Below are 20638 nucleotides of genomic sequence, written 5' to 3'. Positions count from 1 at the left end.
AAAGGCACAACCTCTAGACACAAGATTTGGATTAAGTGTCTACTCTCTTAATACCTCCAATTCTCAACTAAGCTCAACACATGAAGCTTATGGTACAAAGGCAATACACATATAATACCAGCCTTTGGGGAACCTGAGGCAGGATTACCATGAGTTTGAGGCCAGCCTGGGCAATAAAGTGAATTCCAGTCAGTACCAAATAGCAAAACCCTGTCTCAGGAGAGAGAGAGAGAGAGAGAGAGAGAGAGAGAGAGAGAGAGAGAGAGAGAGAGAGAGAGAGAGAGAGAGAGAGAGAGAGAGAGAGAGAGAGAAGGGAGAGAGAGAGAGAGAGAGAGAGAGAGAGAGAGAGAGAGAGAGAGAGAGAGAACCCAGAAGGAAGGGAGTAGAGTAATATATATCATAAAGAGCAATGTCTTTGGGGCAGTCACTACTGTTTTTGTTTTTGTTTTTTAACCAGAATCCAGGTGCGACTTTAACTCGTGTCTTTAGAAGCACAAGGTGAAGTCCACGAGAATTTTTCACCAGCCTGTGGAGTTAGTCACCTGTTTTTGTTGTTGTTGTTGTTATTGTTGTTGTTGTCGTTGTTGTTTTCATTGTTGTTGTTGTTTTAAGTCTATTTTTGATCTGTATGTTTGTGCTGGCTAGTTTCGATGTCAACTTGGCACAAGCTAGGATCATCTGGGAAGATGAGATCTTAATCAAGAAAATGCCTCAGTAGGATTGGCCTGTAGATTAGTCTGTGGGGTATTTTCTTGATTGGTGGTTGATGTGGGAGGAGGGCTCACTTTCCAACACTGTGGAAAGTGTTGCCCCTGGGCAGGTAGTCCTGAGTCCTATAGGAAAGCAGCCTGGGCAAGCCATGAGGATTAAGTCAGTAAGAAGCACTCCTCCATGGCCTCTGCATCAGCTCTAGGTCCCTGCTGTGACTTCCCTGGATGGCGAATTGTAAACTGTAAAATGAAACCCTTTCCTCCACAAGCTGCTTTTGACCATGGTGTTTTATTCCAGCTATAAAAAATCTAAGGCAGAAATTGGAGCCAAGTTGCATGGAATTGCTTTAACAGACCTGACTGTGTGTTTGGGAGAGGATTGCAGAAGGAGCTTGGAACTTTAGGCTCAGTGGGCTTTCTCCAGGTGCTTCCAAAGTAACAGAATTGATCAAAATGCAGTCAATGGGGACATAGATATGAAGTTTCAGAGGGAAGTTTGAGGGTCCTTTAAAGATTATCCAAGCCATTTGCTATTTGGTATTAAGAATCTCTGGTTTTGGTCAGCCATAATTTTTTTTTTTATTATTAACTTGAATATTTCTTATATACATTTCGAGTGTTATTCCCTTTCCCGGTTTCCGGGCAAACATCCCCCTCCCCCCTCCCCTTCCTTATGGGTGTTCCCCTCCCAACCCTCCCCCCATTGCCGCCCTCCCCCCAACTGTCTAGTTCACTGGGGGTTCAGTCTTAGCAGGACCCAGGGCTTCCTCTTCCACTGGTGCTCTTACTAGGATATTCATTGCTACCTATGAGGTCAGAGTCCAGGGTCAGTCCATGTATAGTCTTTAGGTAGTGGCTTAGTCCCTGGAAGCTCTGGTTGCTTAGCATTGTTGTACATATGGGGTCTCGAGCCCCTTCAAGCTCTTCCAGTTCTTTCTCTGATTCCTTCAACGGGGGTCCTATTCTCAGTTCAGTGGTTTGCTGCTGACATTCGCCTCTGTATTTGCTGTATTCTGGCTGTGTCTCTCAGGAGCGATCTACACTTCTGCACTTCTTTGCTTCATCCATCTTATCTAATTGGGTGGCTGTATATATATGGGCCACATGTGGGGCAGGCTCTGAATGGGTGTCCCTTCAGTCTCTGTTTTAATCTTTGCCTCTCTCTTCCCTGCCAAGGGTATTCTTGTTCCCCTTTTAAAGAAGGAGTGAAGCATTCACATTTTGATCATCCGTCTTGAGTTTCATTTGTTCTAGGCATCTAGGGTAATTCAGGCATTTGGGCTAATAGCCACTTATCAATGAGTGCATACCATGTATGTCTTTCTGTGATTAGGTTAGCTCACTCAGGATGATATTTTCCAGTTCCAACCATTTGCCTCTGAATTTCATAAAAGTCGTTGTTTTTTATAGCTGAGTAATATTCCATTGTGTAGATGTACCACATTTTCTGTATCCATTCCTCTGTTGAAGGGCATCTGGGTTCTTTCCAGCTTCTGGCTATTATAAATAAGGCTGCGATGAACATAGTGGAGCACGTGTCTTTTTTATATGTTGGGGCATCTTTTGGGTATATGCCCAAGAGAGGTATAGCTGGATCCTCAGGCAGTTCAATGTCCAATTTTCTGAGGAACCTCCAGACTGATTTCCAGAATGGTTGTACCAGTCTGCAATCCCACCAACAATGGAGGAGTGTTCCTCTTTCTCCACATCCTCGCCAGCATTTGCTGTCACCTGAGTTTTTGATCTTAGCCATTCTCACTGGTGTGAGGTGAAATCTCAGGGTTGTTTTGATTTGCATTTCCCTGATGACTAAAGATGTTGAACATTTCTTTAGGTGTTTCTCAGCCATTCGGCATTCCTCAGCTGTGAATTCTTTGTTTAGCTCTGAACCCCATTTTTTAATAGGTTATTTGTCTCCCTACGGTCTAACTTTTTTGAGTTCTTTGTGTATATTTTGGATATAAGGCCTCTATCTGTTGTAGGATTGGTAAAGATCTTTTCCCAATCTGTTGGTTGCCGTTTGTCCTAACCACAGTGTCCTTTTGCCTTACAGAAGCTTTGCAGTTTTATGAGATCCCATTTGTCGATTCTTGATCTTAGAGCATAAGCCATTGGTGTTTTGTTCAGGAAATTTTTTCCAGTGCCCATGTGTTCCAGATGCTTCCCTATTTTTTCTTCTATTAGTTTGAGTGTGTCTGGTTTGATGTGGAGGGCCTTGATCCACTTGGACTTAAGCTTTGTACAGGGTGATAAGCATGGATCGATCTGCATTCTTCTACATGTTGACCTCCAGTTGAACCAGCACCATTTGCTGAAAATGCTATCTTTTTTTCCATTGGATGGATTTGGCTCCTTTGTCAAAAATCAAGTGACCATAGGTGTGTGGGTTCATTTCTGGTCTTCAATTCTGTTCCATTGGTCTATCTGTCTGTCTCTGTACCAATACCATGCAGTTTTTATCACTATTGCTCTGTAATACTGCTTGAGTTCAGGGATAGTGATTCCCCTGAAGTCCTTTTATTGATGAGGATAGTTTTAGCTATCCTGGGTCTTTTGTTATTCCAGATGAATTTGCAAATTGTTCTGTCTAACTCTTTGAAGAATTGGATTGGTATTTTGATGGGGATTGCATTGAATCTGTAGATCGCTTTTTGGTAAAATGGCCATTTTTACTATATTAATCCTGCCAATCCATGAGCATGGGAGATCTTTCCACCTTCTGAGGTCTTCTTCAATTTCTTTCTTCAGTGTCTTGAAGTTCTTATTGTACAGATCTTTTACTTGCTTGGTTAAAGTCACACCGAGGTACTTTATATTATTTGGGTCTATTATGAAGGGTGTCGTTTCCCTAATTTCTTTCTCGGCTTGTTTCTCTTTTGTGTAGAGGAAGGCTACTGATTTATTTGAGTTAATTTTATACCCAGCCACTTTGCTGAAGTTGTTTATCAGCTTTAGTAGTTCTCTGGTGGAACTTTTGGGATCACTTAAATATACTATCATATCATCTGCAAATAGTGATATTTTGACTTCTTCTTTTCCGATCTGTATCCCCTTGACCTCCTTTTGTTGTCTGATTGCTCTGGCTAGAACTTCAAGGACTATATTGAATAAGTAGGGAGAGAGTGGGCAGCCTTGTCTAGTCCCTGATTTTAGTGGGATTGCTTCAAGTTTCTCTCCATTTAGTTTAATGTTAGCCACTGGTTTGCTGTATATGGCTTTTACTATGTTTAGGTATGGGCCTCGGATTCCTATTCTTTCCAGGACTTTTATCATGAAGGGGTGTTGAATTTTGTCAAATGCTTTCTCAGCATCTAATGAAATGATCATGTGGTTTTGTTCTTTCAGTTTGTTTATATAATGGATCACGTTGATGGTTTTCCGTATATTAAACCATCCCTGCATGCCTGGGATGAAGCCTACTTGATCATGGTGGATGATTGTTTTGATGTGCTCTTGGATTCGGTTTGCCAGAATTTTGTTGAGTATTTTTAAGTCGATGTTCATAAGGGAAATTGGTCTGAAGTTCTCTTTCTTTGTTGGGTCTTTGTGTGTTTAGGTATAAGAGTAATTGTGGCTTCATAGAAGGAATTCGGGTAGTGCTCCATCTGTTTCAATTTTGTGGAATAGTTTGGATAATATTGGTATGAGGTCTTCTCTGAAAGTCTGATAGAATTCTGCACTAAACCCGTCTGGACCTGGGCTCTTTTTGGTTGGGAGACCTTTAATGACTGCTTCTATTTCCTTAGGAGTTATGGGGTTGTTTAACTGGTTTATCTGTTCCTGATTTAACTTCGGTACCTGGTATCTGTCTAGGAAGTTATCCATTTCCTGCAGATTTTCAAGTTTTGTTGAATATAGGCTTTTATAGTAAGATCTGATGATTTTTTGAATTTCCTCTGAATCTGTAGTTATGTCTCCCTTTTCATTTCTGATTTTGTTAATTTGGACACACTCTCTGTGTCCTCTCGTTAGTCTGGCTAGGGGTTTATCTATCTTGTTGATTTTCTCAAAGAACCAACTTTTGGTTCTGTTGATTCTTTCTATGGTCCTTTTTGTTTCTACTTGGTTGATTTCAGCTCTGAGTTTGATTATTTCCCTGCCTTCTACTCCTCCTGGGTGTATTTGCTTCTTTTTTGTTCTAGAGCTTTTTAGGTGTGCTGTCAAGCTGCTGACATATGCTCTTTTCCTGTTTCTTTCTGCAGGCACTCAGCGCTATGAGTTTTCCTCTTAGCACAGCTTTCATTGTGTCCCATAAGTTTGGGTATGTTGTACCTTCATTTTCATTAAATTCTAAAAAAGTTTTTAATTTCTTTCTTTATTTCTTCCTTGACCAGGTTATCATTGAGTAGAGCATTGTTCAATTTCCCACGATATGTGGGCATTCTTCCCTTATTGTTATTGAAGACCAGCTTTAGGCCGTGGTGGTCCGATAGCACGATGGGATTATTTCTATCTTTCTGTACCTGTTGAGGCCCGTTTTTGACCAATTATATGGTCAATTTTGGAGAAAGTACCATGAGGAGCTGAGAAGAAGGTATATCCTTTTGCTTTTAGGGTAGAACGCTCTATAAATATCCGTTAAGTCCATTTGGCTCATGAGTTCTCTTAGACTGTCTACGCCTCTGTTTAATTTCTGTTTCCATGATCTGTCCATTGATGAGAGTGGGGTGTTGAAATCTCCTACTATTATTGTGTGAGGTGCAATGTGTTTTTTGAGCTTTAGTAAGGTTTCTTTTACGTATGTAGGTGCCCTTGTATTTGGGGCATAGATATTTAGGATTGAGAGTTCATCTTGGTGGATTTTTCCTTTTGATGAATATAAAGTGTCCTTCCTTATCTTTTTTTTGATGACTTTTAGTTGAAAATTGATTTTATTTGATATTAGAATGGCTACTCCAGCTTGCTTCTTCTGACCATTTGCTTGAAAGTTGTTTCCCAGCCTTTCACTCTGAGGTAGTGTCTGTCTTTGTCTCTGAGGTGTGTTTCCTGTAGGCAGCAGAATGCAGGGTCCTCGCTATGTATCCAGTTTGCTAATCTATGTCTTTTTTATTGGGGAGTTGAGGCCATTGATGTTGAGAGATATTAAGGAATAGTGATTATTGCTTCCTGTTATATTCATATTTGGATGTGAGGTTGTGTTTGTGTGCTTTCTTCTCTTTGTTTTGTTGCCAAGACGATTAGTTTCTTGCCTCTTCTAGGGTATAGCTTGCCTCCTTATGTTGGGCTTTACCATTTATTATCCTTTGTAGTGCTGGATTTGTAGAAAGATATTGTGTAAATTTGGTTTTGTCATGGAATATCTTGGTTTCTCCATCTATGTTAATTGAGAGTTTTGCAGGATACAGTAGCCTGGGCTGGCATTTGTGTTCTCTTAGGGTCTGTATGACATCAGTCCAGGATCTTCTGGCCTTCATAGTTTCTAGCGAGAAGTCTGGTGTGATTCTGATAGGTCTGCCTTTATATGTTACTTGACCTTTTTCCCTTACTGCTTTTAATATTCTTTCTTTATTTTGAGCGTTTAGTGTTTTGACTATTATGTGACGGGAGGTGTTTCTTTTCTGGTCCAATCTATTTGGAGTTCTGTAGGCTTTTTGTATGCCTATGGGTATCTCTTTTTTAGGTTAGGGAAGTTTTCTTCTATGATTTTGTTGAAGATATTTACTGGTCCTTTGAGCTGGGAGTCTTCACTCTCTTCTATACCTATTATCCTTAGGTTTGATCTTCTCATTGAGTCCTGGATTTCCTGTATGTTTTGGACCAGTAGCTTTTTCCGCTTTACATTATCTTTGACAGTTGAGTCAATGATTTCTATGGAATCTTCTGCTCCTGAGATTCTCTCTTCCATCTCTTGTATTCTGTTGGTGAAGCTTGTATCTACAGCTCCTTGTCTCTTCTTTTGGTTTTCTATATCCAGGGTTATTTCCATGTGTTCTTTCTTGATTGCTTCTATTTCCATTTTTAATTCCTTCAACTGTTTGATTGTGTTTTCCTGGAATTCTTTCAGGATTTTTACATTCCTCTCTGTAGGCTTCTACTTGTTCTCTAAGGGAGTTCTTCATGTCTTTCTTGAAGTCCTCCAGCATCATGATCAAATATGATTTTGAATCTAGATCTTGCTTTTCTGGTGTGTTTGGATATTCCATGCTTGTTTTGGTGGGAGAATTGGGCTCCGATGATGCCATGTAGTCTTGGTTTCTGTTGCTTGTGTTCCTGCGCTTGCCTCTCGCCATCAGATTATCTCTAGTGTTACTTTGTTCTGCTATTTCTGACAGTGGCTAGACTGTCCTATAAGCCTGTGTGTCAGGAGTGCTGTAGACCTGTTTTCCTGTTTTCTTTCAGCCAGTTATGGGGACAGAGTGTTCTGCTTTCGTGTGTGTAGTTTTGTCCCTCTACAGGTTTTCAGCTGTTCCTGTGGACCTGTGCCTTGAGTTCACCAGGCAGGTCACTTGCAGCAGATAAGTTAGTCTTACCTGTGGTCCCGAGGCTCAAGTTCGCTCGCGGGGTGCTGCCCACGGGCTCTCTGCGGTGGCAGCAACCGGGAAGATCTGCGCCGCCTCTTCCGGGAGCCTCCGTGCACCAGGGTTCCAGATGGCCTCCAGTGTTTTCCTCTGGAATCAGTAATGTGTGCAGAGAGCAGTCTCTTCTGGTTTCTCAGGCGTGTCTGCCTCTCTGAAGGTTTAGCTCTCCCTCCCACGGGATTTGGGTGCAGAGAACTGTTTATCCGGTCTGTTTCCTTCAGGTTCCGGCGGTGTCTCAGGCAGGGCTCCTGCCTCTCCTGGGCCCTCTCCCACGGGAGCCCAGAGGCCTTATACAGTTTCCTCTTGGGCCAGGGATGTGGGCAGGGGTGGGCAGTGTTGGTGGTCTCTTCCGCTCTGCAGTCTCAGGAGTGCCCACCTTTGGTCAGCCATAATTAACAAGAGACCGGACCCACTAAAGTGAAACATTTTCTTTGCTGAGACAATCAACACTGGTCAACTGAGGCTTAGAATCAGCTGTGATTTACGAAGACCGCAGTATCATTGAGGCGAAATCTTCTGGAAAGTGTTCCCTTTACCCAAGGTCAGTACACAGAAGCTGTGTTCCAGAGGGGGCCGCCGAGGCTGTACCTTGTGCTGACAGCTGAACTTGGTAATGTGTAAGAGTTTTCTACGTGGCACTGGTTTTTGAAAGCATGAAGAAGTCATGATAAGGCACAAAGGATTGGTACAGTGTGGCTTGGCTAGCATCCCTGCAAAGAGGCTGGGAGAGGCCGTGGGTGAAGGTGCACCCTCAGTTACAGTAGAACTCCATCTTTTGAAGGAGTCACGGAGAGACACTGAGGCTTGGCACCATGTGATGGGATCAGAGAGAGAGCCTAGGAAAGGGCATTGGTAACGGTGTAGCCCAGTTGCAGAGACCCCAGCATTTTGGGGAGGCAGTGTCATGGCTGCCAAGACAGGGGCAGATGTGGAGTGGAGCCAGCCCAAACCTGTGAAACAAGTTGTATGTGATGTAGGTGGCAGAGCTAAAAAAATGGAGCTGTTAGTGAACGGGATTCTTGTGGGGAGGGCGGTAATGGGGGGAGGATTGGGAGGGGAACACCTATACAGAATGGGAGGGGGAGGGGCTAGGGGGATGTTGGCATGGAAACCGGGAAAGGGAATAACATTTGAGATGTAAATAAGAAATACCCAATTTGGGGTTGGGGATTTAGCTCAGTGGTAGAGTGCTTGCCTAGGAAGCACAAGGCCCTGGGTTCGGTCCCCAGCTCTGAAAAAGAGAACCAAAAAAAAAAAAAAAAATTACCCAATTTAATAAAGATGGGGGAAAAAATGGAGCTGTGAGCCCAGGGGATTGTGAGTGAGTCCCAGATATCAAACCTGAACTTTTTATACTGTTGAACTTTGGTCTGGTTTAGTTTGAGTGTAACTGTGCCCTGATTCTTCCATCCCGGAGAAAGAACATACTTACCTGCTTTATAGTTAACAGGCATCCATAGTTTGAAATTTTAAAGGGATGGAATTTTATAGAAACCCTGCACTTTGGATGGATATTTTAAAGAGACTGAACTTCTAAAGTGTTGGAACGTTTAAAAACAGTGGGATTTTTATTAAATAATAATGTTTTATATTGTCATATTAACATGACATCCTGGGGACAACAAAAAATGTTGTGGCTTAATAAGTGACGTGTTTGTGTGTCAGGCTGAGAAGGGGTCAATTTTATGTCAGCACAAGCTAGGACCATCTGGGAAGAAGAAATCTTAATCAGAAAATGCCTCCATAGGATTGGCTAGTCTGTAGGGCATTTTCCTGACTGATGGTCAGTGTGGGAGGGCCCAACACACTGTGGGCAGTGCCACTCCTGGACAGTGGTCCTGGGTTGTATATGAAAGCGGGCTGGCCAGGTGATGGTGCAACACCCCTTTAATCCCAGCACTCTGGAGACAGAGACAGGCCAATCTCAGAGTTCGAGGCCAGCCTGGTCTACAAAGTGTATTTCAGGATAGCCAGGGCTACCCAGAGAAACCCTGTCTTAAGAAACAAAAAAAAAAGAAAAAGAGAAAAGAAAGTAGTCTGAGCAAGCCACGAGGATCAACGTTAAGTAATGCGCCTCCATGGCCTCTGCATCAATTCCTGCCTCCAGGTTCCTGCTCTGACTTCCCCGAATGATGGACTACAAGCTATGAGATTAAAATAAACTCTCCTCTTCAAGGCGCTTGTGGGCGTGGTGTTTTAATGCACCAATAGAAACCCTAATGAAGACAGCATGTATCTGCTCCTGTTCCATCTGGATTAGTTTCATTTAGCATGGTGATTAAACCTTTGATTTTGAACTTGGTCGAGCAACATCACACATCCTAGAATGTCCCACATTTATGCAGCCGCCATGTGACAGAGAAAGCTGCCAATTCAGGCTGTCTGAACCGATCGATATACAAGCCTGGAAGGTGGCAGCACAACCGGTTACTGGCCAAAAACGTGCTCCAAACAAGAGGTATGAAGCGAACACAGAAGACGTGTGGAGGAGAGAGGAAGGACCAGGCATTATGACGGTAATAGTAGAATGGGCAGCTCACCCCCCCCCCCGCCCCCGGGAGGAAAAAAAATTTGGGAAAGAAGAACACTCAGCAGTTGAGAAAGGTCAGGGATAATGAGGATGGAAAAGGAGACAGGGGTTCACGGGGTTGGTAAACAGAAGATTGAAAGGGACACGGAGAGATAATAGCCCCAAAGGAGACCATTAAGTTCAGTACTGCTCGTCCCACGCTGGGCAGGGAAGAAGGCAGTTTGGAAAGCACGAATGAACTCGTCAGTAAAGGACCAAAGGTTGGGAAAATTAACCGTCTCCACTGGTGGACACAGAGTCTGCCTGTCTTGGCTCAGACAATGGTTTCCTCTGCTCCGTGGTTTCTGTAACCACGGAGGGAGCAGTAGGTGTGTGGACTCAAGCCTCTGTCCCCCTACTGCAGGCAAACTCCCCTGCTGGCACCACCTAACAGAACTGCAATTTAGAGCAAAGCTGATTTAGGAGCGAGCAAGAGAGAATATGCTGACCAACTCCATCTGTGAAACGTTTTTAAACACGTCCGTCTTCAAAGATAAGACGAGCTCTGAGGTCGGACAGCAGCAGCGGATGTTGACACTGAAAACAATCAGCAGGGGATGCTCCAATACAGGGGCTTGTGGTGTAGCTCCACGCGGCAGAGCGCTGGCCTAGCGCTAACGTGCAGGAGGCCCCCACGTCAGTCCCCAGCACTGGCCATGGGAGGAGGAGCAGTGGTGAACCTAGAACCAGAGTTCCACGACGGAATTAAGTGAGAATGGGGAGGGGTTGGGGGATGAAGAGCTGGCTCTGTGGTCAAGAAGACTTGCTCTAAGATGTGTGGACTAAAGGGTTCACTCTTGGGCACACTGTGACACGCTACAGCTTCCACAATGAAGTTTTGGGGTTTTTTTGTTTTGTTGTTTTGTTTTTTGTTTTTTTTTTTTTCCTTTCGGGGGAAGGTCGCAGGGGAAGAGATCCGGTACAAGGGGTTGGGGAAATGCATGTGCATAAGGTGGAATTTACAAAGAACCAATAAAAACTTAAAAGAGAAACAAATGGAATAGGCACATAACTTTTACCCTGTCCTACCTTCCCCCCAGTAGAAAAACTACTGAATAATGAGATCTAGGGTCAAATTTACAAACTGTTTCTAATTTTGTATCTCCAGTGTATAAAGTACTTTTTTTTTCTATAAAAATAAATAATATATTTTACTTCCCGCCCTGCCTTCCAATCCCACCCGAAAAGAACAATTGCTCTTAAAAATGGGGGGGAGGGGGCGCACTGGAGAGACAGCAGCGGCTAAGAGCACTGACTGCTCTTCCAGAGGTCCTGAGTTCAAATCCCAGCAACCACATGGTGGCTCACAACCATCTGTAATGGGATCTGATGCCCTCTTCTGGTGTGTCTGAAGACAGCTACAGTGTAGTTATAATTAATAATAAATAAATAAATAAATAAATAAATAAATACATCTTTTAAAAAAAGAGAACAGGGGTTGGGGATTTAGCTCAGTGGTAGAGCGCTTGCCTAGGAAGCGCAAGGCCCTGGGTTCGGTCCCCAGCTCCGAAAAAAAAAGAACCAAAAAAAAAAAAAAAAAGAGAACAATTGCTCTTGCAGAAGACCGGGGTCCAGTTCCCAGCACCCACATGCTGATTCTCAACCACATATAATTTCAGGGATCTAACACCCTCTTCTGACCTCTGTGGCCACTAGGCATGAATGTGACACACGTGCAAACAAAGCACTTGTACACTTAAAATTAATATTAAGTTAGTCTTTAAAAATGTTTTTAAAAGAAAAGAGCCCACAAGGAATGGTTACTTCACAGCACTAACTGTCTGGGCACTCACAGTGCTAAAGGTACTGACAGCATCCGAACAGGAAAGAGTGGCCTCTAACTGCCATCAATGCTTCCTCTGAAAAAGCATGGAAATGAGATCCTATCCACGGGGAAATGACTCTGTGTTTAGGGGCCAGTGAAACTGTCTGGTGTTCCAGGTCCCCTTGGTCGGGCTAGGAGGAGCCAGGGCATCTTTAGGGCTGGGAAGCTGACCTATCCATCTCAGCCAGGGAGGACGGGTTACGACTGCTCGTTCATCCAAAACCACTGAGTGCCCAGCAAAACGTTGCGCTCTGATTGCAGACCCAATGACAGTGATGTGTCTGACTGCTTCATCCATGGTGCCATGGGGAATGATGACAAGGGAGGCTGTGTGGGACATGGAGGGCAAGGGACAGATGGAGAATCTCTGTACCTCCTGCTCAGCTTTGCTGTGGACCAGAATGCCTCCAAAGGCATAAATCTGCCAAGATAAACAATCCGCCCTGGGTTATGTCCTTAGATTGGGATCCAGAGCAAAGGAGTTAGTGAGAAGGAAGAGGAAATGGAGTGGCTAGAACATGGAGGTCTGACTTACTCTGAACAGCCTGCTTCAGAGACACAAGCAGAAGCTTATCCTCTTAAAGAGACCGGGTAAATTAATTTAAGCCAAGCCAAGAGACACAGTGACCTGCTGTTGAAAGCCATAGCTTGTGAATAGGAAAATCATCGTTGAAAGCTCTCTCCTAGGCTAGAGAGGTGGCTCGGTGGTTAACAGCACTGACTCCTCTTGCACAGAACCCAGGTTTGGTTTCCAGCACCTGACAGCCATGTGTGACTCTAGTTCCAGGGGATCCTGTGCCCTCTTCTGCCTGCCCCCCACTTCTCAGAACACATTTACATGTTATAAATAACCTTATAACCACAAACAAGTCTAGGCATCGCCCTTCATCAAAGAAGCCCCTTGGCAACAGACAGACAATTAGAGAAAAGCACAAGTCAAAATGCAGAGAACAAGTGACCATGTGGTTTGAATGAGAATGTCTCCCCATAGGCTCACACTGAATACTCATCCCCACTTCATGGAACTGTTTAGGAAGGATTAGGGGGTGTGGTCATATTAGAGGAGGTGTATCAGTAGGGACAGGCTGGTTTCAAAAGTCCATGCCATTCCAATCTCTCTCCTCCTCTCCCTCTCTCTCCTCCTCTCCATCCTCTCTCTTGCCCCTCTGTCGATGGTTTTTATCTCAAGATAGAAGGTCTTAGCTACTGCTGCAGCACCATGCCCTCCTGTCTTTAACCACGCTCCCCACCACAATGGTCATTCTCTCCCCCTCTGAAATTGTAAGCCCCCAATAAATTTTCCCTTTTTGAAGTTGCCTTGGTCATAATATCTAATCACAGCACAGAAAACTAAGACAGGTGCCCAGGCCCAGCTGATACATCTGCAACGAAATTCCCGTACCCAGGAATCACAGCAGAAGAGGGTGCAAAAAGGTTTTAAGAGCCAGGGAACCAGGGAGTTTGCTGCGTTCCATAAGAATGTCAGAGAGGATGCACCCACGAAGCCTCGTCAACATGGCTGCCCAAACAAAACCTGAGCAAAGACAATGCCCCGACAGACACGCAAACATGGAAGGGGGAGATCTCATGGGTCTTCAACCCTGGACAAGAAGACCGGGCAGCTAAGGAACGCTGAGAGCGGGAGGAATAGTTTTCCCCAGAGAAGACCCCCTCAACCCATTATCTAATACCAAGCAGTCAGCTCTGTAATCACATACGAACAAATATTATTGGACTGAAAGACATGGGGAGGCGGGGACAAAGAGAAGGGGAATTATATAATTATATTTTAATCTCGAAACTCTTTTAAAATTTTAAAGCTGATATATAGCACTGTGGTGAAGCACTTAGCTAGGATTCACAAGCCCCGACTACGTTCAATCTTCAGTACTGCAAAGATGAGATAGCAGGAGTTCCCCTCCCTAGTGTATCATATTAGTCGGGGAACACGGGAACACGGGAACAATCACTGCTGTAGTTTTGATGCTGGCAAATCAATGCATAGAGCTGTTGTCGGCCCTGGATGCACACTGTCTGTAGAGGCCATGATGAGCCTGCCGTGTTTCTTCACTGGCAGCCACTGGAAGAACCCTCAAGTACCCATGGCTCCTGGACCCAGAGCTCATGATCAGCCAGAGTGACCCAGTGATCTATGGAGGTCAAGACGGCATGAGTATCTTGCTGGAGCATCTCCTGGGGATTGCACATTTATCATATCAAATCAGACTGTTTCACAAGCTGACGTTAGGAACTTTTATTTTTTAATAAACCACACCACCAAGAGTGCTTGGAGATTGTTGTCCAAAAACAGATATAAAGGAAAAAGATGAAAGTTTATCCTTCACGTGTGGGTCTCTATATTAATAACTGTCCACTACAGAAAGGAACTTCTCTGATGTAGGCTGAGAGGTGAACAAGTCTATGGTTACAAAGATAACTCAGGAGACAGTTTATTATTATGTCCATTTGGTCAAATAACTGTATTCTCTAATGGTTTGTGGCCAACCAGGGATGTTGTCTCCAGTATGAGTGCCAGGAATGAATTCTTTCTCATGGAGTTGCCCTTAAATACAATCAGGAGATGGATGGTTACATAATATTTGTGCCATGATTTCACCAATGGCCACCCCTTGGCAGCTTCGTCATAACTGTAGTTAACAGGAGTCACAGCTACCTAAGATTGGCGACAGCTTTTCTCCCCAGCAGTATGCATAGAACGTCCCAGCACTGTGAAAGCTACCCATTACAGATAAGCCTTCTGGGTTGTTCGATTTGATTTCACCATGTCCTGTGACTCAAGTACAGTGTCTGTCTTCAGCAATAGGGTTTTACCAAAAAGTTCTGGAGGGCAATGGCAAGAGAGTACAGGATTTGTGGAGGTTGGTAGGACACCACTGACCAACAACTCAGAAAGAGTTACTTAATAGCTTGTGGTGTCTGGGAGAGGCATTGCAGAGTCACAGGGTAACTCCACTTAAACTCCTCTTCTATGTATATGTATTTTGAGAAGTGTCTATAATAACAGTATTTTCAAAGTCCTTAGTGTTATCCTGTAGTGTATCGCGTAGTTTTAAAAAGGACCCATCGGTAGTTTCTCTGCTCCTCCATCGCCCGCCCCCCCCCCCCCCCCATGGCTAGCTCTCTGTGGCTCTCTTCCCTGGTTCCTGCTGCTAGCTTACTAAGCTAACCAAACCAGTTTTTCCTGTAATGGCTGGCCCCTGGAACACCAGTACTGCTCACTCCCTCAGCTCCCCTTAGCCCAGTGAAATGAAAACACCAAAAACTTCTATTATACCGGCCTGATTTATAACGGTAAATCTCCAACCCCAAAATGCCCATGAAAAGAACACACGACTCAATAATATAATTACAGGCTGCACACGTAGATTGGACAAATACACTACTACACCGCTCCATTGCCCAGCTGTGAAATCTCTGGCTACTGGGGCTCCTTCAGGCCATGTGGGTCGGCTCCATCTTCAACCTCTTCTTCCTCCATCCGCTACTCCTCCATCCTTGTACTTTTCTCTCTTCTTTTTCCTTTTCTCTCTTCTCTAAAACTCTCAGCTCTGCCTTTTCCTTCCACTGCCCAATCACAGGCTCTAGCCTTCATTTGACTAATCAAGACTTTACCAACATTACTTGTGTATGTGATCTACTCCTCGGGGCACCCCTCCTGGGGGAACAGAAAATGCAAACAGCAATCCACAGCCTTATCCCTCCTCTTACCTCCTCCTCCTCTCTGCCTTCACATCCCCAGCCCACTTATCCATCTTAACCCTTCACTTCCCCTTCCCCCTCCATCACATGCGTTCTACCCCTGCTTCCTTCAAAATCTGCATCTCCGTCACCCCTAAGTTAGTCGGGATTCTTTAGAGGAACGGAACTAAAGGGGAGAGAGAGAGAGAGAGAGAGAGAGAGACAGAGAGACAGAGAGACAGAGAGAGACAGAGAGACAGAGAGAGACAGAGAGAGACAGAGACAGAGAGACAGACAGAGACAGACAGAGACAGAGAGAGAAAGAGACAGAGAGAGACAGACAGAGAGACAGACAGAGAGACAGAGACAGACAGAGAGAAAGAGACAGAGAGAGAGACAGACAGAGAGAGACAGACAGAGACAGACAGAGAGAGAGAAAGAGACAAGAGAGACAGAGAGAGAGAGAATATATAGCGTAAGACATTACCACAAAAGACAAGAGTTCTGATTAACTCTTGTGTTGGCAGCTGGAAGGGAGTCATTACAAGAAAGATGGGCAGTCACTGATTCAAACCTGACTGCTGGAGAAGATGTATTTTATAGGCCCTTCTGAAAGCAGATGGTGTGTTCTGGAGACTCCTAGAAAAGCAACAAGAAAAAATCAGGTCAGAGTCTGAGCCATAGAAGCCCATGGTCACTTAGATGCCATCATCCTTCTCTCCTGGAAAGAGAGAGCTCCCTGGAAGTACGTGACCTGCACAGATGTGTAAGTGTGCTTCTCACCAGCACTGGAGTGAAACACCACAGCAGGACAGAGCAGTGCCCCGCAGAGGCCAGAGGAGACAAACCACAAGCTTACACTTACCCTGGGACAGAAACCTGGGATACAGCCAAAACCAGCATAGCCCTAAAGAATGAGTGGCTGTCACAAATCAATCAGCCACTGAATGTGTGGGACAATATATGTTTGAGCACAGATATTGAGCTGTGCTCTGACCTACTCACTGTTGACTAGCCGTAATTGGGATTCAGTAGTCACGTGTCCCAGATTCTGAGACTCTGCTTCCAGACTTGTCCTCATCAGCTCATGGCCTCCGGCAGGAGACAAGTGACATAGCCAGCTGTGGCATACAGCAGCTCTCTTTATCCTAGGGGGATGAATTCCGCAATGCCCAAAAGATTGAGCCGGGCCCTATAGACATTATGCTGTGCTTTATGCGTGCATAGCCATGACAAAGTTTAATCTATACACTAAGTACAGTAAATGATATTAATTTATATACCTAGACTACTACCTAGAAGCATTATGATATAGTGTAATAAAAAGCTGTTTTTAAATTATGTATTCTGGAATTCTTCATTGAATATGTTTAGATCTTAGTTAACCAGGGCTACCTGAGTAGATAGAAAAGGAACTTGCTAATGGAGGAGACTATTCTACTATATATAATAGATATATAGTATATTCTCTATATATAGTACTATAGTTTATGCTACACAGTATAAACTAGCACCTAGTAGGCACAGAGGACCAACAATCAGAGAGGCAAGTGGGAGGAGCCTTTGTACAGACACTAGCAGAGCCTGATACCCAAAAGGCATCTTTTGAGGAACTCACTAAAAAAATTAATTAATTAATTAATTAATTTAATTAAATGTGGACCATACTGAAGTTTTTAAAACAATAGGTTTCCCCCTATCCTTGTAAAGTCGCAAATTGAGGTTCCATCTAGAACAAATACGAAATACCTTGTCTGCAATTTTAACTAAATTCTACATATGTTCAGTCTGTTAGAACCCATGCAAAGTGCCTCTCGTTGACTCATGTGGTGAGTGAGGGCGTCTCTGCTCTTTGAGAAGTATAGAAAATGCATTTGGCTGTGATGAATTTTCATTCCACAAAGAGCAAGTTAAACTGTGAGGCGTCACAGCCAGGTGATGTCCCTTCATTCCTGTAACATGGAGGGGTGGCTGTGGAGTTCCCCCCCCCCGGAGTTCTTTAACTGATGTTTTGCTTCAGAGCCATTTCTGATATGAGAGCATACTGAACATTGGCTTCCTCACACGGAACTAAAAGGCTTATATATGGGCAATTTACCCAATCTGCTCTGCTGTGCCTAATGGACAGGCTTATTTAAGAGTCTCTTCATTTCTCTCCTTTGGCCTGGTGATGGCTTCTCAGAAGTAAAGCCACTGGTATTGGGGCTTCGGTAAGGGAAGGGCAAGGCCTGGAGGGCAAGTATCAACAATCTGACATGCAGGCGACACATTGTGTAGCTCTCTGTGCATGGAACCTTTGTCCCCTGTGGCCGAGGAAAGGAGATCCTTTCTAGGGGTGGATGCAGTGAGGCCTCACCCTGGACCACAGTATCAGAGAAGATAGCTTGATTCTGCTGACAGTAACCACTCTTGGCCTCTCTACTTCAAGTCCTACAAGTCACCCTAAATGCAAACTTGCCTTGACTGTAACCAGGTATGGCCAAATGTTTCTTTAGTAAAGTGGGTGATGAGTTTTTAGAGTCATCTCAAAACCCTCATATTACTTTCCCTTCTATGGCTCTGCTAAAACACCACAGCCAAGGCAATTTCTAGAAAGAAGACTTTTATTTGGGATTATAGGTGGGTGCCTCCATTATGACTAGAATGCAAGGCAGTAAGCAGCAGGCACGGCAGCAGGAGTAGGAAACTGAGAGCTCACATCATTAAATTCAAGAGGGAAGCAGAGAGAACTGGAAATGACTCAAGATGTTGAACAGCAAAGCCCACCCCGAGTGATGCACTTCCTCCAACAATACTACATCACCTAAAGCTACCCCCAAACGATGCGACCAACTAGAAACCAAGTGTTCAAATACCTGAGACTATGGGCAACCTGTGTCCTTTAAGCCACCACAACCAAAGATAGACACCACCTTAAGGTGAAAGGATAGACTGGTTATCCAAGCAAATACAACCGGCAAAAATACAGGCTGAGCTATTCTAATATTTGACAAAACAGACTTCAAACCCAACTGTACAGAAGAGACAAAGAAAGTCACTTCATACTCATTAAGGGAACAACGCTTCAAGAGAATATTACAATTCTAAATGCTTGCACACCCAATGCATGTGTATCCAACTTCATTAACACAAGTACTAATACATGTCAAGTCACAGATTAGCCCCAACTCAGTAATAGTAGGTGATTTCAACACCCTACCGTCCCAATAGAGAGCGTATCTAGACAAAAAGGAAACAGAGAAACATTAGCATTAGATGACTCCATTGCTCAAATGGGCTAACAGATATATAGAACCTTCTACCCAAACACAAAAGAGCACACATCGTTCTCGGCAGCTCAAAGAGCTTTCCTCAGATAGATCACGTAAGACATGAGCAAGTCTTGACAAGTGTAAGATTAAAGTAACATCTTGTATTCTGTCCAACCAAATTGAGATAAAGCTAGATATTGACAGCAAGAAAGGCTACAGAAAGCACAAAAACCGAACAACACGTTGTTGAATGGTGACTGAGTTTCCACATGCATGCCAAGGAAATCAAGTAGGAAGATTTAAGTTCCTAGAATGGAATAGAAAACACAGCATCCTAAACTGTAGGGACATAAAAAGGCAACGCTAAGAGGAATGTTTATGGCTTTAAGTGCTTATGTCAGAAAAGCAGTGAGGGTGAGAGGGATGGCTCTGTGAGTAAAGTGTTTACCAGATAAGTTTGATGACTTGAATCAAGGCTCTGAAATACAGATACAGGTAAGGGAGAAGCAACAGCACAAACTCATTGTCAGGTTTCCAGATGCATGCCAGAGCACATGTGGGCCCCAAACACCACACATCACACACAGATAAATTAATGATAGCATAATAATAATAATAATAATAATAATAATAATAATAATAATAATAATATAAATGGCTCAGCAGTTAAGAGCACTGACTGTTCTTCCTGAGGTCCTGAGTTCAATTCCCAGCAAGCACATGGTGGCTCACAACCATCTGTAATAGGACCAGATGCCTTCTTTTGTGTGTCTGAAGACAACTGCAGTGTACTCATATAAATAAAATAAATAAATCTTTAAAAGAAAAAAGGAAGGAAGGAAGGAAGAGAGAGAGAGAGAGAGAGAGAGAGAGAGAGAGAGAACTAAGACCAGTGTAAACATTAATGAAATAGAAACAAGAAGTCTCACAAAGAGTCAACGAAATGAAGTGAAATGAAGAGATGGTTCTTTGAAAAAAAATACATAAAATTGGCAAACCCTTAGACAAATTACTCAAAAAGAGAGAAAAGACCCAAATTGGAGGAATTAGAAATTAAAAAGAAGACATAGCGGATAACAAGGAAATTCGGGGAGTTATAGGGACATACCTTAAAAACTTGTATTTCACTAAATTTGAAAAGTCTAAAATACATGAATGAATTTCTAAATGCTTCTGACCTACCTATAAAAATTAAAGCAATATAAAATATGTGACTTTGGCAGATCTACAGCCATCAATGATACAGAAACAGTAATTTTCAAAAATGAAGGATTCCAGCAAACTTTGAAAGAACTAATACCAATGCCACTCAAATCATTCCATAAAATAGAAAAGAAAAGGAAGTTTTCAAGTTCATTTTAATGAAGCTAGCATCACCCAGATGCCAAAACCAGATCAATACAACAAAAAAGGAAAAATGGGCTGCACCTGGTGCTGAGCAACTTTAATTCTAGCACTCAGGAGGCAGAGGCAAGGAGATCTCTGTGAGTCTGTGGCCACCCAGGTCTACACAGGAAGTTCCAGGCTAATCGTAGCTCCTGTCTTAAAAGGCAAGCCAGGTTCAGTTAACAGCAAAGGTATTATTCATCAGAATCAGGTTGACTTCATTCTATAGATGCAAAGGATGACTTAGCATAAATAAATCAATAAATGTAATTTGTCACATAAATGGACTCAAAGACAAAAATCACGAGGTCATGACCATAGACATAGAAAGACCATTGACATGGTGTGGGGTCCACTTACATTCGACATAACTCAAACACCAGGTCTATGCAGATGACAGAAATGTATTGCAATCAAACCACTATTGACAGATCAGGACACAGAGCAGGCTCTGGAGCTGAACCACAACCCTGAGACAGAATGCTACAGTGCTATTAAGCTTGAAAACTGCAAACACCTTTGCCAAGTTTCAAGTTTCCCACCAATCAGAATTTAGGGCTAGGGACATCCTTGGGAACATGTCTTTGTGGTACACTTATTCTGTTCCCATTGGTTGGGTTAGTCAACTGTGGCAGGGGGACTTGCCTAGCATTCATGTCTCAACTTGCCAACCAGGATGT

General features: G+C 43.5%; 1 protein-coding gene across 1 annotated transcript in view; it reads left to right on the top strand.

Moving 5' to 3' along the window:
- Gnal (G protein subunit alpha L) overlaps positions 1 to 20638 on the top strand; it is a 143938-nt gene that overhangs the window by 7314 nt on the left and 115986 nt on the right. The window lies entirely within an intron of this gene.

The sequence above is a fragment of the Rattus rattus genome, chromosome 15 (genome assembly GCF_011064425.1).
Source record: "Rattus rattus isolate New Zealand chromosome 15, Rrattus_CSIRO_v1, whole genome shotgun sequence".
NCBI lineage: Eukaryota > Metazoa > Chordata > Mammalia > Rodentia > Muridae > Rattus > Rattus rattus.
This window is presented reverse-complemented; position numbering and strand designations above follow the sequence as displayed.